Consider the following 23,042-nt stretch of genomic DNA (forward strand, 5'->3'; position numbering starts at 1 on the left):
TGAGAGAGAGAGCGAGAGAGCGAGAGAGAGAGGAGAGAGAGAGAGAGAGAGAGAGAGAGAGAGAGAGAGGAGAGAGAGAGAAGAGAGAGAGAGAGAGAGAGAGAGAGAGAGAGAGAGAGAGAGAGAGAGAGAGAGAGAGAGAGAGAGAGAGAGAGAGAGAGAGAGAGAGAGAGAGAGAGAGAGAGAGAGAGAGAGAGAGAGAGAGAGAGTGGGGGAAGGTAGAAGACATAGATCTATCTCTTACCTAGCAGATAGCTGTCCGGTAGTCTCCCCGGCTTCAGATGGGCCAATAAGTAAAACAATAAAGAAAGGGAGACAAAGAAAGAAGACAGGGAAGAAGGAAGAAGATGAGGCAGAAGACAAAAGACACGGAAGAAGGAAGAAGATGAGGAAGAAGGAAGAAGTGCTTTTCTTCCCTCTCAGTCAGTGTCCCAGGTGTTGCCTCTGCAGTCTCTCTCGCTCTCTGAGTCTCTCTCTCACAGACAACCACACACTTGCCCTCACTCACTAACAACCCCCTCTCTTTCCCCCTCCTCTCCTCCCTATCTCTCTCTCTCTCTCTCTCTCTCTCAGTCTAACTCGCTCTTTCTTCAACAAAAAACTTTTAGTCCAATGCAGAGCTCCCCTTGCCCCACTGGTCTACACGTTTTCAGGTACTGAAAGAATCTCTCTCAACCTCCTCTCTCTCATCGCCACACGTCCATCCCTTTTCCTGTCTCTGTGATATAAAGCCTATACTCAACACTGCCCAATCCTCTATTATGCCCCTCTCTCTCTCTCTCTCTCTCTCTCTCTCTCTCTCTCTTCTCTCTCTCTCCTCCTCTCTCTCTCTCTCTCTCTCTCTCTCTTTCCCTCTGTGCTCCCCCTCCTCTCTCCCTCCCTCTCTGTCTATCTTTCCCTCTGCCTCTACATGCCTTTCTCTTCCTGATGTCTAAAGATCTTGTAACAATGGCAGAATGAGAAGACAGTGATGATGAGATTGACTGGCAGGCTATTATGGTCAGGTGTGGAGCGAGCAGACTCAGGGAATTCTGGGTAACTCTACAGAACATACAGTATGTATAGGTACATTACTGTATAGATACGTTACTGTATAGATACGTTACTGTATAGATACTGTACATTACTGTATAGACACTGTACATTACTGTATAGATACGTTACTGCATAGATACTGTACATTACTGTATAGATACATTACTGTATATATACTGTACATTACTGTATAGATACTGTACATTACTGTATAGATACTGTACATTACTGTATAGACACTGTACATTACCGTATAGATACATTACTGTATAGATTCTGTACATTACTGTATAGATACTGTACATTACTGTAAAGATTTTGTAAATTACTGTATAGACACTGTACATTACTGTATAGATACGTTACTGTATAGATACTGTACATTACTGTATAGATACATTACTGTATAGATTCTGTACATTACTGTATAGATACTGTACATTACTGTATAGATACTGTACATTACTGTATAGATACATTACTGTATAGATACTGTACATTACTGTATAGATACATTACTGTAAAGATTTTGTAAATTACTGTATAGACACTGTACATTACTGTATAGATACGTTACTGTATAGATACTGTACATTACTGTATAGATACATTACTGTATAGATTCTGTACATTACTGTATAGATACGTTACTGTATAGATACTGTACATTACTGTATAGATACATTACTGTATAGATACTGTACATTACTGTATAGATACGTTACTGTATAGATACTGTACATTACTGTATAGATACATTACTGTATAGATACTGTACATTACTGTATAGATACTGTACATTACTGTATAGATACATTACTGTATTGATACGTTACTGTATAGACACTGTACATTACTGTATAGATACATTACTGTATAGATACTGTACATTACTGTATAGATACGGTACATTACTGTATAGATACTGTACATTACTGTATAGATTCTGTACATTACTGTATAGATACTGTACATTACTGCATAGAAAGGTACATTACTGTATAGATACGGACATTACTGTATAGATACAGTACTGTATAGATATGGACATTACTGTATAGATACGGTACATTACTGTATAGATACTGTACATTACTGTATAGATTCTGTACATTACTGTATAGATACTGTACATTACTGTATAGATACATTACTGTATAGATACTGTACATTACTGTATAGATACGGTACATTACTGTATAGATACTGTACATTACTGTATAGATTCTGTACATTACTGTATAGATACTGTACATTACTGTATAGATACATTACTGTATAGATACTGTACATTACTGTATAGATACGGTACATTACTGTATAGATACTGTACATTACTGTATAGATACATTACTGTATTGATACGTTACTGTATAGACACTGTACATTACTGTATAGATACATTACTATATAGGTACATTACTGTATAGATACTGTACCATACTGTATAGATACATTACTGTATTGATACGTTACTGTATAGACACTATACATTACTGTATAGATACATTACTATATAGGTACATTACTGTATAGATACTGTACCATACTGTACAGATACATTACTGTATTGATACGTTACTGTATAGACACTGTACATTACTGTATAGATACTGTACATTACTGTATAGATACGTTACTGTATAGATACTGTACATTACTGTATAGATACATTACTGTATTGATACGTTACTGTATAGACACTGTACATTACTGTATTGATACGTTACTGTATAGATTCTGTACATTACTGTATAGATACATTACTGTATAGGTACATTACTGTATAGATACTGTACCATACTGCAGCTGTACCTCTAAGTGTGACAGTCAAGGTGAATCGCGTACAGGAATCTGATCCTTATTTCTTACTAGCATGCGGCAGTCTACAGACCTTGCAACCATTTATTTACGGCACTGCAGGTTTTTGTGAGACAAAATGTAAATGTAAATCATGGCATGTAAGAGTAAGGTAAATATGAAAGATTACACTACTAACATTACAAAGACAATATAGACGTAAAGAAAGAATTAAAGAAAGAATAGCATTGATTATTGATTATGCTTCAATGCCACGTTTAAATGTGACAGTTTAAAAGGTTTATCTGTGAGAAATGAGGTGTAACATTCCACAGGGGAAAGAAGCATTAACGGTGTGACCAGTTAAGTAGTTGGACCTCATAATGAGATGAAACTGTGGAGTGCTGAGTTGTTTCAGGGCCTTTCCAATTATCTCTAGCGCTGCTAATTAATTAAACTGTTTCCAATAACTCTAGCACTGCTTAATGAATGAAACTGAAAGGAGAAGTTGTGTTAATGTACACCACAGACTGTAAAAATAAGGAAAAGTTGGAGTAGTGTAAAAAGCTGATGCCTCAGATTCTTATGAATAAATGCCTTTGGAATTTGAGTGTGGGGATGGCAGAGGGATGGGGGTCTGTTCTTCTCTCCCACTGGGACCCTTGTGATGGGGAGGGGGGTTGTCATGCGGGAAGGACCGGCCTGGGACCCTGATTCGTGAGAGAGAGTGAGAGAGTGAGAGAGTGAGAGAGAGTGAGAGAGAGAGAGAGAGAGAGAGAGAGAGAGAGAGGGAGAGAGAGAGAGAGAGAGAGAGAGAGAGAGAGAGAGAGAGAGAGAGAGAGAGAGAGAGAGAGAGAGAGAGAGAGAGAGAGAGAGAGAGAGAGAGAGAGAGAGAGAGAGAGAGAGAGAGAGAGAGAGAGTGAGAGTGAGAGTGAGAGTGAGAGAGAGTGAGAGTGAGAGTGAGAGTGAGAGTGAGAGAGAGAGAGTGAGAGAGAGAGAGAGAGAGAGAGAGAGAGAGAGAGAGAAAGAGAGAGAGAGAGAGAGAGAGAGAGAGAGCAGAGCAGAGCAGAGAAGGTGGAGAGAAACCAATGCGCAAAAAAGGAGCATTACCTGCTTGGGGGACATACTTCTTTATGCGTCCATATGAACAAGAGGAACTATGGAATGTAAAGAAGTATGTATCCCAGGCAGGAGAAAACACACACAACCCAAAGTTACACAGAGCTTTAAATATTATGACCCCTGACCTCAGAAAGGGCCTGAATACTTTCTGCATGTTAGCTGTGTGTGTGTGCGTCTGTTTTTGTGTGTGTTCTTATGTTGAACGTTTGTGTGTCTGTGTGTGTGTGTGTGTTTTTTTGTGTGTGTTCTTATGTTGAACGTTTGTGTGTCTGTGTGTGTGTGTGTGTGTTTTTTTGTGTGTGTTCTTATGTTGAACGTTTGTGTGTCTGTGTGTGTGTGTGTTTTTTTGTGTGTGTTCTTATGTTGAACGTTTGTGTGTCTGTGTGTGTGTGTGTTTTTTTGTGTGTGTTCTTATGTTGAACGTTTGTGTGTCTGTGTGTGTGTGTGTGTTTTTTTGTGTTCCTGTGTGTGTATATCTGTGTTCCTGTGTGTGTATATCTGTGTTCCTGTGTGTGTATATCTGTGTTCCTGTGTGTGTATATCTGTGTTCCTGTGTGAGTATATCTGTGTGAGTATATCTGTGTGTGTATATCTGTGTTCCTGTGTGAGTATATCTGTGTTCCTGTGTGTGTATATCTGTGTTCCTGTGTGTGTATATCTGTGTTCCTGTGTGTGTATATCTGTGTTCCTGTGTGTGTATATCTGTGTTCCTGTGTGAGTATATCTGTGTGAGTATATCTGTGTGTGTATATCTGTGTTCCTGTGTGTGTATATCTGTGTTCCTGTGTGTGTATATCTGTGTTCCTGTGTGTGTATATCTGTGTTCCTGTGTGTGTATATCTGTGTTCCTGTGTGAGTATATCTGTGTGAGTATATCTGTGTGTGTATATCTGTGTTCCTGTGTGAGTATATCTGTGTGAGTATATCTGTGTGTGTATATCTGTGTTCCTGTGTGAGTATATCTGTGTGAGTATATCTGTGTGTGTATATCTGTGTTCCTGTGTGAGTATATCTGTGTGAGTATATCTGTGTGTGTATATCTGTGTTCCTGTGTGTGTATATCTGTGTGAGTACTTAGTGAGTACCTGCACACGCAGGTTTCCGCTCCGTTCTGGATCGGTTGAGTCCAATCTGCCTCGTACTGCAGAGACGCTTACGGAGGTGCAGAGAATCAGAGTCAGCGCTTTTCCTCTGGTCTGAATATTTTAAGATGTAATTTATCTAATTTATTTCTATCGTTCTGAAAAGAAACAGAGGTGTCCGTCATACTTCGATGGAATACCTCCTCGTACATTTTCCCCGTTCTTGCCCCTTAGATTTTTTTTTGCAACTTAAAAAAAAACAAAAAAAACAGGACTGAGAAATCTCATTTGTGTGTTGGGTGATGGAGACTCACATAGACAGCAGTTTCCAGTAAATGGTGCAGTGAACAAATGCTTACTAATGGATACCTACCACAGAGGCTCCAGCAGCAGGCAGGATCTGACACTGAGCTCAGACTGGTACAGTAGCTGGTACAGTAGAGTCTTCCGTCCGGCTGTAAGTAATTGCACTGTTTTGGGCCTAGTCATTAGGCCTGGTTTGGATGGACAGTAGACACCTCATCTTTCTGAGTACGGTTACCTGTGTTTTGAGGTGCTTCTGTCCTTCAAGCCTGTTTTGGGAACAGTTGCAGTGCTTGACCTCATCTGGGTGTAGTTATACACTGTCAAGGTTTAGCTGATCATCACTCTTGGACAAAGCTGCTGATCGGATTTGGTCACAGATCTTTTAACTTCTGAAAGGACAGTAGCCTTTGCTGTCCCAGGGTGGCATGCGTGACAGGAACCAAAGGGGCCACCGACTGACTGTCTAGCCAATCAGAGACAATCTGCATCTGAAATGCATGAAAAGACACATCAGAGATAACATGACTGCAATGCACTCTGGGAGAGCTCAGTGAGTCTACAGTAAGTAACATCAAGGATGACCTGACTACAATGCACTCTGGGAGAGCTCAGTGAGTTTACAGTAAGAGAGCGCAGTGAGTGTACAGGAGGAGAGCATGGTGAGTTTACAGTAAGAGAGGTCCTTGAGTCTAGAGTATGAGAGCACAGTAATTTTACAGTAAGAGAGCTCAGTCAGTTTACAGTAAGAGAGCACAGTGAGTTTACAGTAAGAGAGCTCAGTGATTTTACAGTAAGAGAGCTCAGGGATTTTACAGTACGATAGCTCAGTGAGTTTACAGTAAGAGCGCACAGTGAGTTTACAGTAAGAGAGCACAGTGAGTTTACAGTAAGAGAGCTCATTTAGTCTAGAGTAAGAGAGCTCAGTGAGTTTGCAGTAAGAGAGCACAGTGAGTTTACAGTAGGAGGGCACAGTGAGTTTACAGTAAGAGAGCACAGTGCTTTACAGTAGGAGAATACGGTGAGTTTACAGTAAGAGAGGTCATTGAGTTTACAGTAAGTGAGCACAGTGAGTTTACAGGAAGAGAGCACAGTGAGTTTACAGTAAGAGAGCAGAGTGAGTTTACAGTAAGTGAGCACAGTGAGTTTACAGTAAGAGGGCACAGTGAGTTTACAGTAAGAGGGCACAGTGAGTTTACAGTAAGAGGGCACAGTGAGTTTACAGTGTACTGTATGTGTGTGTGAGGGGGTGCCCATAGTATGTTGATGCGAAAGTACAATTTATTGTGGCCAGTGAAGGTTGATTTGAACAGTGAAAGGTCGCCCTACAGACAGGTCGCTCTACAGACAGGTCGCCCTACAGACAGGTCGCCCTACAGACAGGTCGCTATACAGACAGGTCACCCTATAGACAGGTCACCCTACAGACAGGTCGCTATACAGACAGGTCGCCCTACAGACAGGTCACCCTACAGACAGGTCGCTATACAGACAGGTCGCCCTACAGACAGGTCGCCCTACAGACAGGTCGCCCTACAGACAGGTCGCCCTACAGACAGGTCGCCCTACAGACAGGTCACCCTATAGACAGGTCACCCTACAGACAGGTCGCTCTACAGACAGGTCACCCTATAGACAGGTCACCCTAGAGACAGGTCACCCTAGAGACAGGTCACCCTATAGACAGGTCGCCCTACAGACAGGTCGCCCTACAGACAGGTCACCCTACAGACAGGTCACCCTACAGACAGGTCACCCTATAGACAGGTCACCCTACAGACAGGTCACCCTACAGACAGGTCACCCTACAGACAGGTCCCCCTACAGACAGGTCACCCTACAGACAGGTCGCCCTACAGACAGGTCGCCCTACAGACAGGTCACCCTACAGACAGGTCACCCTATAGACAGGTCACCCTACAGACAGGTCACCCTACAGACAGGTCACCCTATAGACAGGTCACCCTACAGACAGGTCACCCTACAGACAGGTCACCCTACAGACAGGTCGCTCTACAGACAGGTACATTTTAAAGAGAAAGGGGTGCATGGTCAGAGGTAGTATCTGAGACAGAGAGGAGAGAGAGACAGAGAGACAGAGAGAATGAGAGAGACAGAGAGACAGAGAGAATGAGAGAATGAGAGAGACAGAGAGACAGAGAGACAGAGAGACAGAGAGAGACAGAGAGACAGAGAGAATGAGAGAGACAGAGAGAGACAGAGAGAATGAGAGAGACAGAGAGAGACAGAGAGAATGAGAGAATGAGAGAGACAGAGAGACAGAGAGCGGACAGACAGAGAGACAGAGAGAAAGAGAGAGAGAGAGAGAGATTTTGTTCTTTAACTATTTGCACAAAATGACATTAGAAATTCATTTATTCTTGTCAAACCCCTGTCAGTGTAATGTTAACTGTAAAAACCTTTGATTGTTTATTTCACTAACATATGTTTCGCATGCCAATAAAGCCCCTTAAATTGAATTGAATTGAAATTGAGAGATAACGTCAGTGAGGGAGAGAGACCGAGAGAGAGGGAGAGAGAGAAAGAGAGAGGGAGAGAGACCAAGAGAGAGGGAGAGAGACCGAGAGAGAGGGAGAGAGAGAGACCGAGAGAGAGGGAGAGAGAGAAAGAGAGAGGGAGAGAGAGAAAGAGAGAGTAGTGAATGGGTCGAGGTGCGGCGACGGTAGTAGTAGTGATCGTGTGGAGGTGAGGAGAGGCAGGGCTGGATTGATGATGGTGTACCGGGCATGGAGGTTCAGGGGGGGGGGATTGTTCTGTCACTTTGGACTGTGTCAGCAGGTGGAAGCGCTCATCAGGACATTAAATATGCAACAATGCTGACTGCAGCACCGTGCTGAGACAGCCAAAGCCAGCCGACTGGGGGGCCCACTAAACCAGCACCACCTGCAAGCCCCACGCACCACAGCCTGCCTGGCTGTCCGATGGGACCACCCTGATTGGGGCTCCACACCGGGGTAGGGAGGACATAGGATACAGTTAAGTGCTGTGTAAAACTCAACATACGACCAAAAACACAGCACCGTAGCGACTGTAGAATGTAACCTGGTGAAACAAAGGCCAGAGGTGTAATGGGGGCTGGGGAGGGAGGGGGGCTGTTGTGTTGGAGATTTAATCTGTTTGTAGCATGGTGTTGTGTGAGGGTTTACCCTACCCTACACCACACCACACCACACCACACCCCACTACACTACACTACACTACACTACACTATACTATACTATACTATACTATACTATACTATACTACACTACACTACACTACACTACACTACACTACGCTACACTACACTACACTACACTACACTACACTACACCATACTACACCATACTACACTACACTACACTACACTACACTACACTACACTACACTATACTACACTACAATATACTACACTATACTACACTATACTACACTACACTACACCATACTACACTATACTACACTATACTACTCTACACCACACTACACACCGCTACACTATACTACACTACACACCACTACACTACACTACACTACACTACACTATACTACACCTCACTACACTACACTACTCCATACTACACTATACTACACTACACACCACTACACTACACCATACTACACTACACTACAACTCACTACACTACACCACACTACACCACACTACACTACACTACACTACACTACACTACACTACACTACACTACACTACACTACACTACACTACACCACACTACACTACACTACACTACACTACACCACACTACACTACACTACACTACACTACACCACACTACACTACACTACACACCACTACACTACACTACACTACACTACACTACACTACACTACACTACACCACACCACACTACACACCACTACACTACACCACACTATACTACACTACACTACACTACACTACACTACACCACACCACACTACACCACACTACACTACACTACACTACACTACACTACACTACACCACACTACACCTCACTACACTACACTACACTACACTACACTACACTACACTACACTACACTATACTACACTACACTACACTACACTACACTACACTACACTACACCACACTACACCTCACTACACTACACTACACTACACTACACTACACTACACCACACTACACCTCACTACACTACACTACACTACACTACACTACACTACACTACACCACACCACACTACACTACACACCACTACACTACACCACACTATACTACACTACACTACACTATACCACACTATACTACACTACACTACACTACACTACACCACACTACACCTCACTACACTACACTACACTACACTACACTACACTACACTACACCACACCACACTACACTACACACCACTACACTACACCACACTATACTACACTACACTACACTATACCACACTACACTACACTACACTACACTACACTACACTACACTACACTACACCACATAAGTTGGTATGTGATATCATGTGAGCGAGTGCCAGAGTTGAGTGCAACCATAGCAGTGTACTGGGTAATGTAATGTATGCCACCTCAACACAAAGACACAGACAGGACATCTCTTTAATTACCTGGTGTTTATGTCTCAGATGTGGCTCTCTAGAGGATTCTACACTATTCTACTCTACTCTATTCTACTCTTTTCTATTAGACTCTATTCTACTCTTTTCTATTCTACTCTATTCTACTCCACTATATTCTTCTATATTCTACTCTATTCTATTATATTCTACTCTATTCTACTCTGCTCTTTTATAATCTACTCTATTCTACTCTACTCTATTATATTCTACTATATTCTACTCTACTCTATTCTATTATATTCTACTCTACTCTACTATATTCTATTCTACTCTACTCTACTCTACTCTACTATATTCTATTCTATTCTACTCTACTCTATTCTATTCTACTCTATTCTACTCCACTCTATTCTTCTATTTTCTACTCTATTCTATTAAATTCTACTCTGCTCTTTTATATTCTACTCTGTTCTACTGTACTCTATTCTATCCTACTCTATTATACTCTAGACTACTATATTCTACTCTACTCTACTCTACTCTATTCGAACCTATTCTACTCTATTCTACTCTACTCTATTCTGTTATATTATATTATATTATACTATACTCTATTATATTCTACACTACTCTAATCTATTCTATTCTACTCTACTCTATTCTATTCTACTCTCTTCTACTCTCTTCTACTCTACTCTATTCTACTCTATTCTACTCTACTCTATTCTGCTCTACTCTATTATACTCTACTATATTCTAATCTACACTATTCTACTCTACTATATTCTACTCTATTATTTTCTGCTCTACTCTACTCTATTCCACTCCATTCTACTATATTCTAATCGACTCTACTATATTCTATTCTACTCTCTTCTACTCTATTCTGCTCTACTCTATTATATTGTACTATATTCTATTCTATTCTACTCTATTATATTATATTCTGCTCTATTATATTATATTCTGCTCTATTCTATTCTACTATATGTTATTCTTCTCTACTATATTATATTCTATTCTGCTCTATTCTACTCTATTATATTCTGCTCCATTCTATTCTACTATATTATATTCTACTCTACTCTATTCTACTCTATTCTACTCTATGCTGCTCTACTCTACTCTACTCTATTCTGTATTCCACAATGTTCTCAGAGAAAGACTGCAAATCGTCTCTGAATATATGAGATTTTACATCAATCAGAAAAGTGGTTACGCTCTGTGACATCATAGTAGCAAAAGTTTAATTACTGAATGACCATAGTCCTGAACCTTGTCACCTCTCCATTATTTAATTACTGAATGACCATAGTCCTGAACCTTGGTACCTCTCCATTATTTAATTACTGAATGACCATAGTCCTGAACCTTGGTACCTCTCCATTATTTAATTACTGAATGACCATAGTCCTGAACCTTGTCACCTCTCCATTATTTAATTACTGAATGACCATAGTCCTGAACCTTGTCACCTCTCCATTATTTAATTACTGAATGACCATAGTCCTGAACCTTGTAACCTCTCCATTATTTAATTACTGAATGACCATAGTCCTGGACCTTGTCACCTCTCCATTATTTAATTACTGAATGACCATAGTCCTGAACCTTGTAACCTCTCCATTATTTAATTACTGAATGACCATAGTCCTGAACCTTGGTACCTGTCACGTTCCTGACCTGTTTTCTGTTCGTTTTTGTATGTGTTAGTTGGTCAGGACGTGAGTTTGGGTGGGCAATCTATGTTTTGTGTTTCTATGTTGGTTTAATGGGTACCTGATATGGTTCTCAATTAGAGGCAGGTGGTTTTCATCTCCTCTGATTGAGAATCATATTAAGGTAGGTGGTGTCACATTGTTTGTTTGTGGGTGGTTGTTTCCTGTGTCAGTGTTTTTTGCACCATACGGGACTGTATCGTTCGTTCGTTTTGTTTGTAGTCAGTACTTGTTCGTTCGTTCTTCGTTACGTGTAAGTTCGTAGTCCAGGTCTGTCTACTTCGTTTGTTGTTTTGTATTTTGTTCAAGAGTTTTCCGTCTTTCGTCTGGTTCTTGTAAATAAATAATATGTCGAACTACAACGCTGCATTTTGGTTCAATCCCTGCTCCTCCTCTTCGGATGAAGAGGAAGAGGAACGCCGTTACAGAACCACCCACCTCACCAGAACCAAGCAGCGTGAATTCGAGCAGTGGCCTGCTACACAGGATTATTGGAGTTGGGAGGAAATATTGGACGGAAAAGGTCCATGGGCACAGCCGGGAGAATATCGCCGTCCCAAAGCTGAGCTGGAGGCAGCGAAAGCAGAGAGGCGGCGATATGAGGAGGCAGCAAGGAGACGTGGCTGGAAGCCGGAGAATCAAGCTCAAGACCGGAGATATGAAGGTACGCGGCTAGCAAGGAAGCCCGAGAAGAAACCCCAAAAATTTATTGGGGGGGGGGCTAAGAGGTAGTGGGCCAAGGGCAGGTAGGAGACCTGCGCCCACTTCCCAGGCTAACCGTGGAGAGCGGGAGTACGGGCAGACACCGTGTTACGCAGTAGAGCGCACGGTGTCTCCTGTACGTGTGCATAGCCCGGTGCGGGTTATTCCACCTCCCCGCACTGGTAGGGCTAGATTGAGCATTGAGCCAAGTGCCATGAAGCCGGCTCTACATATCTGGCCACCAGTACGTCTCCTTGGGCCGGCTTACATGGCACCAGCCTTACGCATGGTGTCCCCGGTTCGCCTACATAGCCCGGTGCGGGTTATTCCACCTCCCCGCACTGGTCGGGCGACGGGGAGCATTCAACCAGGTAAGGTTGGGCAGGCTCAATGCTCAAGGGAGCCAGTACGCCTGCACGGTCCGGTATTTCCGGCGCCACCTCCCCGCCCCAGCCCAGTACCACCAGTGCCTACACCACGCACCAGGCTTCCAGTGCGTTTCCAGAGCCCTGTTCCTCCTCCACGCACTCTTCCTATGGTGCGTGTCTCCAGCTCAGTGCCTCCAGTTCCGGCACCACGCACTAAGCCTCCTGTGCGTCTCCAGAGCCCTGTACGCACTGTTCCTTCTCCCCGTACTCGTCCTGATGTGCGTGCACTCAGCCCGGTGCCACCAGTGCCGGTACCACGCACCAGGCCTATAGTGCGCTTCGAGAGGTCAGTGTGCCCTGTCCCTGCTCCCCGCACTAGCCTTGAAGTGCGTGTCTCCAGTCCGGTGCCTCCAGTTCCGGCACCACGCACCAGGCCTACAGTGCGCCTCAGTCGGCTAGAGTCTGTAGTCTGCCCAACGCCGTCTGAGCCATCCGTCTCCCCAGCGCCATCTGAGCCATCCGTCTCCCCAGCGCCATCTGAGCCATCCGTCTCCCCAGCGCCATCTGAGCCATCCGTCTGCCCAGTGCCGTCTGAGCCATCCGTCTGCCCAGTGCCGTCTGAGCCATCCGTCTGTCCCGAGCCATTAGAGCCGCCCGTCTGTCCCGAGCCGTCAGAGCCGTTCGTCAGTCAGGAGCCGCTAGAGCCATTCGTCAGTCAGGATCGGCCAGAGCCGCCAACCAGACAGGATCTGCCAGAGCCGCCAACCAGACAGGATCTGCCAGAGCCGCCAACCAGACAGGATCTGCCAGAGCCGCCAACCAGACAGGATCTGCCAGAGCCGCCAACCAGACAGGATCTGCCAGAGCCGCCAACCAGACAGGATCTGCCAGAGCCACCAACCAGACAGGATCTGCCAGAGCCGCCAGCGAGCCATGAGCAGCCAGAGCCGTCAGCGAGCCAGGATCTGCCAGAGCCGTCAGCGAGCCATGAGCAGCCAGAGCCGTCAGCGAGCCATGAGCAGCCAGAGCCGTCAGCGAGCCATGAGCGTCTAGAGCCGTCAGCCAGCCATGAGCGTCCAGAGCCGTCAGCCAGCCATGAGCGTCCAGAGCCATCAGCCAGCCATGAGCGTCCAGAGCCGTCAGCCAGCCATGAGCGTACAGAGCCGTCAGCCAGCCATGAGCTGCCCCTTAGCTTAGAGCTACCATTTATCCAGAACTGCCCCTCAGTCCAGAGCTGTCTCTCTGTCCGGAGCTGCCCTTCAGTCCGGAGTTGCCCCTCTATCCTGAGCTACCTCTCTATCCTGAGCTACCTCTCTATCCTGAGCTATCCCTCTGTCCTAAGCTACCTCTCTGTCCTGAGCTACCTTGTCCCGGAGCTGTCCTTTATCTTGGTGTTGCCCCTTAAATTAGGTGGGTGGAGTAAGAGGGTGGTCATTCTGAGGGGGAGACGTAAGCTGGGATTGACTATGGTGGGGTGGGGACCTCGCCTAGAGCCTGAGCCACCACCGTGGTCAGATGCCCACCCAGACCCTCCCCTAGACTTTGTGCTGGTGCGCCCGGAGTTCGCACCTTGAGGGGGGGGGTTATGTCACGTTCAGGGCCTGTTTTCTGTTAGTTTTTGTATGTGTTAGTTGGTCAGGACGTGAGTTTGGGTGGGCAATCTATGTTTTGTGTTTCTATGTTGGTTTAATGGGTACCTGATATGGTTCTCAATTAGAGGCAGGTGGTTTTCATCTCCTCTGATTGAGAATCATATTAAGGTAGGTGGTGTCACATTGTTTGTTTGTGGGTGGTTGTTTCCTGTGTCAGTGTTTGTTGCACCATACGGGACTGTATCGTTCGTTCGTTTTGTTTGTAGTCAGTACTTGTTCGTTCGTTCTTCGTTACGTGTAAGTTCGTAGTCCAGGTCTGTCTACTTCGTTTGTTGTTTTGTATTTTGTTCAAGAGTTTTCCGTCTTTCGTCTGGTTCTTGTAAATAAATAATATGTCGAACTACAACGCTGCATTTTGGTTCAATCCCTGCTCCTCCTCTTCGGATGAAGAGGAAGAGGAACGCCGTTACAGTACCTCTCCATTATTTAATTACTGAATGACCATAGTCCTGAACCTTGTCACCTCTCCATTATTTAATTACTGAATGACCATAGTCCTGAACCTTGTCACCTCTCCATTATTTAATTACAGTCAATTAGTCAATCTTCCATTACACGGCTGTGATGAGAGACCGTGAGACGTCTGATCTGATCTGAAACCATTGATCAGAGAGGAGACACCGGCTGCACAATCTAAGAAAATAACTAGGAAGATTTCTCATGCCAGTGCAATTACAACTGACATTTTGAATTGTTTAATAACTCAACTGAAGCTCACTAAAAACATCCAGCGTTTAACCCCCTATGTGGGACCATCGCATCATCCGGCTGTATCCCGGCAGGCAATGTCAGGGGCTCAGGTCTCACTCTGGCCCAGAGCAGCCCATCGTTTCCCCTCCCCCTCTCTCCACTCCTCGGGCCGTGTCCATCGGCCTGAACACTAGAACAGGGATCCATGCTGAGGTAATTTGTTTCAATCAATTAAACCGACATCCGCTTATATTAAAGTCCAATAACCCCGTCCGTACCTTACACAGCTCTCTCTCTCTCTGCAGAAAAACGGTAGTCATAGAACAGACCAAGAGCTCTCCATTTCACACGGGATACATCATTAACTATTCATTATTTTAGATCAAAAACATATTTTTTCTCAAAGTACAATTTAGGTTGAGATTCCTATTGTGTTTTTGTAATAATTAATTCAACGTGGGATAAATGAAATGTAACAACGTGGATAGAAAACAGGTCCACGGATTAGAAGAGCCCATAGGCTATTGTTTTGAATGTTTATGTGAGGGGGGAAAGTGTAGGCCTACAGTATGCTGGTAGAACAGCGTATAGTTCAAGTCCCCAGAATAGTCCACAGCTTGTAATCATGTTCAGTACAGATCCTGGTCATTACTCCGCAGCGTGAACTAGCTATGCTAACTGGAAATGAACACGTGGGCTAATTACAATTCAGTGGAGCTGCAAGAGGAAGTCTTTAAAGGAACGAGGTCATTCTGATGGCAGACAACTTCCTCTCTAAAGGAACGAGGTCATTCTGATGGCAGACAACTTCCTCTTTAAAGGAACGAGGTCATTCTGATGGCAGACAACTTCCTCTTTAAAGGAACGAGGTCATTCTGATGGCAGACAACTTCCTCTCTAAAGGAACGAGGTCATTCTGATGGCAGACAACTTCCTCTTTAAAGGAACGAGGTCATTCTGATGGCAGACAACTTCCTCTTTAAAGGAACGAGGTCATTCTGATGGCAGACAACATCCTCTCTAAAGGAACGAGGTCATTCTGATGGCAGACAACTTCCTCTCTAAAGGAACGAGGTCATTCTGATGGCAGACAACATCCTCTCTAAAGGAACGAGGTCACTCTGATGGCAGACAACATCGTCTCTAAAGGAACGAGGTCATTCTGATGGCAGACAACTTCCTCTCTAAAGGAACGAGGTCATTCTGATGGCAGACAACTTCCTCTCTAAAGGAACGAGGTCACTCTGATGGCAGACAACTTCCTCTCTAAAGGAACGAGGTCATTCTGATGGCAGACAACTTCCTCTCTAAAGGAACGAGGTCATTCTGACGGCAGACAACATCCTCTCTAAAGGAACGAGGTCACTCTGATGGCAGACAACATCGTCTCTAAAGGAACGAGGTCATTCTGATGGCAGACAACTTCCTCTCTAAAGGAACGAGGTCATTCTGATGGCAGACAACTTCCTCTCTAAAGGAACGAGGTCACTCTGATGGCAGACAACTTCCTCTCTAAAGGAACGAGGTCATTCTGATGGCAGACAACTTCCTCTCTAAAGGAACGAGGTCATTCTGACGGCAGACAACATCCTCTCTAAAGGAACGAGGTCATTCTGATGGCAGACAACTTCCTCTCTAAAGGAACGAGGTCATTCTGATGGCAGACAACTTCCTCTCTAAAGGAACGAGGTCACTCTGATGGCAGACAACTTCCTCTCTAAAGGAACGAGGTTATTCTGATGGCAGACAACTTCCTCTCTAAAGGAACGAGGTCATTCTGATGGCAGACAACTTCCTCTCTAAAGGAACGAGGTCATTCTGATGGCAGACAACTTCCTCTCTAAAGGAACGAGGTCACTCTGATGGCAGACAACTTCCTCTCTAAAGGAACGAGGTCACTCTAATGGCAGACAACATCCTCTCTAAAGGAACGAGGTCATTCTGATGGCAGACAACTTCCTCTCTAAAGGAACGAGGTCATTCTGATGGCAGACAACATCAGACAGACAGACAGACAGACAGACAGACAGACAGACAGACAGACAGACAGACAGACAGACAGACAGACAGACAGACAGACAGACAGACAGACAGACAGACAGACAGAGACACACACACACACACGCGTACACATTAAATCACACACAAACATGCAGATGAACAAACACAATTATAAACATAGCAGAGGTTTATAGGTGTTCTGATATTATCATAACACAGAACCTCTGTTGATAAAGTCAGAACAGTTATAGCCATGTTATAACTATATGCTCATTATCGATGGGGGGGGGGGAAATGCAATATAATACATCATAGAGGCAACCCAAGATAACTAAGACTATAGAATCCCAAATGAAATGTTTCCCAAAAGAGATTATGTTCAAGAACGGACTTATTCCTGATATATTAACTTCTAACAACGTTGAGTAATGAAGTGTCTAGCTATTTGATCTGATCTGATATTTCTCTAATTCATACACCTCCCATCCTCTGCAACACAGGGCTATATGAGATAGCAACGGGAGGAATGGTATTTCTCAGAGTCAATATGAGATGTTTAGGGTTATCTGTGATTAGAAGTAAATCTAGTCTGAATGTAGTCTGAATAAAATGGAAGAAGGAAAGCAGGAAGTGGGACAAATGCTTCTAACCTGCTTCAGCTGGAGCCTCGTGCTGCTGTGTCTGAGACTGAACTCTTTCCCTTTGTGTTTGCCTGTTGTGTGTGTGGCCTAGCGTATCCTCCCGCTGGTCCGCTATAAGCAGGTGTAATTGGTTGTTAGTTGTGAGTGTAGCGCTGCAGACAGGGTTGTTAGGCTAGCTGTGGAGTACGTCAGGAGGAGATGAGGAGAGGAGAGGAGAGGAGGAGGAGGAGAGGGGGAGGAGAGGAGAGGGGGAAGAGAGGGGAAGGAGAGGAGAGGGGAAGGAGGAGATGGTGAGGAGAGGAGATGAGGAGAGGAGAGGGGGAGGAGGAGATGGTGAGGAGAGGAGAGGAGGAGATGGTGAGGAGAGGAGAGGGGGAGGAGGAGAGGGGGAGGAGGAGAGGAGAGGGGGAGGAGGAGAGGGGGAGGAGGAGAGGAGAGGGGGAGGAGAGGAGAGGCAGTTGAGAGGAGCAGACAGCCAGCATCCTTGATCAGACACTTCTTTAAGTGCACATGTATTTCAGGAGGAAAGGAGAGGAGTGAAGCATCAGGGAGAGCCTGGTTAGGATTCCACTGCCTCAGGGCACTTCTGTCTTGGGCCAATCAACTACCTAAACATGTCTCATGTCTCAACCGCTCTCTGTTCTCTCTGAGCTCTAGGCTGAAGCTAACACAGAGCAATACAATTGAGGTAATCGGTTTCCTAAAATGTTTAAAGTTAAACGTTGCATTTGAGTGATGGTAAATTCTAGTTCCTAGGTAAGGTGGACTTTGCTATGCACAAACATTTCAAGTATTGTAACTTATACTTATTAAATGAGTGACTAGTTAAACTAAATCAATAAGTTGAAGTGAACACGAAATAATATGTTTAAGTATAGAGAAATCCAAATAACTACGTTGATTTACATTTATTATACATGTACCAAAAAACTGCATTTGTATTAGTCATATGAAGGTAGATATCCCTCTTGCTCACTTCAACGATTTAAGTTTCCTCAAATTGTTGGGAGTGGCCAGAATAGTTTTACAGTGTGGTAGTGCAGTACAGTGGTAGAATCTGTATTGGCCAGGTGCTACAGGAGCAGCAACAGCAGCTACAGCAGTAGTAACAGTGGGAGTAGTATTAACATGAGTGGGAAGGAGTGTGGTTTGAGGTATGAGGATGATTGCAGTCAGGATCCCACTGGTTTGGCTGTGGCCTACAGGCCAGCCGGATGGACAGACGGCCAGGCTGAGGGCCTCGTTAATGGAGAAGTACAAAGAGACTGTGTGGGTCTGCTCTGGGCTGTTATGGGGGGAAAATAGCGCTGGACTGAAGCGCAGAGCAGAGCGGCAAACCCGGGGCCCAAGGTCCCTGAAGGACACTTGAAGGTGAGAGGGAAGGGAAGGACTGTGGGGAAGGACAGGAGAGGGGTGGAGCCAGAGAGTAGAGTTATAGGGAAAAACATCAAAACACACAGGATTGGATCAATGAGAGACCCTCGGGAATACACAGTGGTGTTTGTGTTTAAGTAGTATTCCTGTGTGTTAGTACGCATCTTCGTGGGTATTTGTGTTTGTTTTAATAATTTATATTTTGGGAGAAACTTTTTTAAATTTGGTTCACCCACAGGCTTTTTGTTGTTGTTGTTGAAAGTTTGAGAACCAAACACAAAAGCTTTTTCCAATATGCTCTGGCTCTGTCAGTAGGTAGCTAATGCAACATTGGACGACATTTTGTCCCCTCATTTATTCCCATACCTTACTTTGCTAGGAACTATCTTTAAGTGTCTGACTTATTTTTTTTGCCTTATCATACAATACTCTCTCTCAAGGAGCTGTTACGGTGACTGTATTATCGCCACACCGGCGGTCAGGAGTCATGATGGCTGTCAAATTCCACGTGACCGTTTAGTCACTGTAATTATGCTACTCCAAGCTCTGATACTGCTGATGGCCATTAGTAGCCTACCAAACTTGATAACTGCCTGGTACTTCGCCCTCTATTGTCCCTCTAATCACTCTGATGTCAATGCAAATGTAATCAAAAATCTAATCAAACACTTCATGAGAGCCCCTGAGCTCATGTTGCGTAACATTTCTATAGGCTATCAAATTTCAAGCAAATGTATTTATAAAGCCCTTCTTACATCAGCTGATGTCACAAAGTGCTGTACAGAAACCGAGCCTAAAACCACAAACAGCAAGCAATGCAGGTGTAGAAGCACGGTGGCTAGGAAAAACTCCCTAGAAAGGCCAAAACCTAGGAAGAAACCTAGAGAGGAACCAGGCTATGAGGGGTGGCCAGTCCTCTTCTGGCTGTGCCGGGTGGAGATTATAACAGAACATGGCCAAGATGTTCAAATGTTCATAGATGACCAGCAGGGTCAAATAACAATAATCACAGTGGTTGTAGAGGGTGCAACAGGTCAGCACCTAAGGAGTAAATGTCAGTTGGCTTTTCATAGCCGATCATTTTGAGTATCTCTACCGCTCCTGCTGTCTCTAGAGAGTTGAAAACAACAGGCCTGGGACAGGTAGCACGTCCGGTGAACAGGTCAGGGTTCTGTAGCCGCAGGCAGAACAGTTGAAACTGCAGCAGCAGCACGACCAGGTGGACTGGGGACAGCAAGGAGTCATCAGGCCAGGTAGTCCCGAGGCATGGTCCTAGGGCTCAGGTCCTCCGAGAGAGAGAAAGAAAGAAAGAAAGAAAGAAAGAAAGAAAGAAAGAAAGAAAGAAAGAAAGAAAGAAAGAAAGAAAGAAAGAAAGAAAGAGAGAGAGAAAAAGAGAGAGAATTAGAGAGTGCATACTTCAATTCACACAGGACACCGGATAAGACAGGATAAATACTCCAGATATAACAGACTGACCCTAGCCCCCCGACACATAAACTACTGCAGCATAAATACTGGAGGCTGAGACAGGAGGGGTCGGGAGACACTGTGGCCCAGTCAGACGATACCCCCGGACAGGGCCAAACAGGCAGGATTTAACTCCACCCACTTTTCCAAAGCACAGCCCCCACACCATTAGAGGGATATCTTCAACCACCAACTTACCATCCTGAGACAAGGCCGAGTGTAGCCTACAAAGATCTCCGCCACGGTACAACCCAAGGGGGGGGCGCAAACCCGGACAGGAAGATCACGTCAGTGACTCTACCCACTCAAGTGACACACTCCTCCTAGGGACGGCATGGAAGAGCACCAGTAAGCCAGTGACTCAGCCCCTGTTATAGGGTTAGAGGCAGAGAATCCCAGTGGAGAGAGGGGAACCGGCCAGGCAGAGACAGCAAGGGCGGTTCGTTGCTCCAGTGCCTTTCCGTTCACCTTCACACTCCTGGGCCAGACTACACTCAATCATAGGACCTACTGAAGAGATGAGTCTTCAATAAAGACTTAAAGGTCGAGACCGAGTCTGTGTCTCTCACATGGGTAGGCAGACCATTCCATAAAAATGGAGTTCTGTAGGAGAAAGCCCTGCCTCCAGCTGTTTGCTTAGAAATTCTAGGGACAGTAAGGAGGCCTGCGTCTTGTGACCGTAGCGTACGTGTAGGCATGTACGGCAGGACCAAATCGTAAAGATAGGTAGGAGAAAGCCCATGTAATGCTTTGTAGATTAGCAGTAAAACCTTGAAATCATCCCCTGCCTTAACAGGAAGCCAGTGTAGTAGAGAGGCTAGCACTGGAGTAATATGATCACATTTTTGGTTCTAGTCAAGATTCTAGCAGCCGTGTTTAGCACTAACTGAAGTTTATTTAGTGCTTTATCCGGGTTGCCGGAAAGTAGAGCATTGCAGTAGTCTAACCTTGTCACGCCCTGACCATAGAGAGCTGTTTATTCTCTATGTTGGTTAGGTCAGGGTGTGATTAAGGGTGGGTTATCTAGGTGTATTATATTTCTATGTTGGCCTGGTGTGGTTCCCAATCAGAGGCAGCTGTTTATCGTTGTCTCTGATTGGGGATCATATTTAGGTAGCCATTTCCCCATTGTGCTTTGTGGGATCTTGACTATGTATAGTTGCCTGTGTTCACTATTATTAGCTTCACGTTTCGTTTGTTCGCTTTATTGTTTTTGTTCTATGAGTTTTTCTCTTCCTATTAAAAGAGATGGAAACACGCTGCATCTTGGTCCACTCTTTTTGACGATCGTGACAAACCTAGAAGTGACAAAAGCATGGATTCATTTTTCTGCATAATTTTTGGACAGAAGCTTTCTGTTTTTTGCAATGTTATGTAAATGGGAAAAAGCTGTCCTTGAAACAGTCTTGATATGTTCGTCAAAAGAGAGATCAGGGTCCAGAGTAACGCCGAGGTCCTTTACAGTTTTATTTGAGACGACTGTACAACCATCAAGATTAATTGGAATGGAAACACTTCGTTGCTTTTATGAATTTTGTCTTACTGCTTTTTGTTCTATGTTGCTCTGTCTGTATGCCACGTCTTGCTTGTCCTATGTTGCTATGTCTGTATGCTATGTCTTGTTCTATGTTGCTATTGTCTATATTGTAATTGTTTTTAATAACCTGCCCAGGGACTGCGGTTGAAAATTAGCCGGCTGGCTAAAACCGGCACTTTTACTGAAACGTTGATTAATGTGCACTGTCCCTGTAAAAATAAACTCAAACTCAATAAACTCAAACTCAATTGTCAGATTCAACAGAAGATCTCTTTGTTTCTTGGGACCTAGAACAAGCATTCCTGTTCTGTCTGAGTTTAAAAGTAGAACATTTGCAGCCATCCACTTCCTTATGTCTGAAACACAGGCTTCCAGGGAGGGCAATTTTGGGGCTTCACCATGTTTCATTGAAATGTACAGCGGTGTGTCATACACATAGCAGTGAAAGTTAACATTATGTTTCCGAATGACATCACGAAGAGGTAAAATATATAGTGAAAACCATAGTGGTCCTAAAATGGAGCCTTGAGGAACACCGAAATTTCCAGTTGATTTGTCAGAGGACAAATCATCCACAGAGACAAACTGATATCTTTCCAACAGATAAGATCTAAACCAGGCCAGAACTTGTCCGTGTAGACCAATTTGGGATTCCAATCTCTCCAAAAGAATGTGGTGATTGATGGTACCAAAATCAGAACTAAGGTCTAGGAGCACGAGGACAGATGCAGAGCCTCGGTCTGACGCCATTAAAAGGTAATTTACCACCTTCACAAGTGCAGTCTCAGTGCTATGATGGGGTCTAAAACCAGACTGAAGCGTTTCGTATGCATTGTTTGTCTTCAGGAAGGCAGTGAGTTGCTGCGCAACAGCTTTTTCAAAAGTTTTTGGGAGGAATGGGAGATTTGATATACGCTAATAGTTTTTTATATTTTGTAGGTCAAGGTTTGGCTTTTTCAAGATAGGCTTTATTACTGCCACTTTTAGTGAGTTTGGTACACATCCGG

This window comes from Salvelinus namaycush, chromosome 16 (genome assembly GCF_016432855.1).
Source record: "Salvelinus namaycush isolate Seneca chromosome 16, SaNama_1.0, whole genome shotgun sequence".
Lineage (NCBI taxonomy): Eukaryota > Metazoa > Chordata > Actinopteri > Salmoniformes > Salmonidae > Salvelinus > Salvelinus namaycush.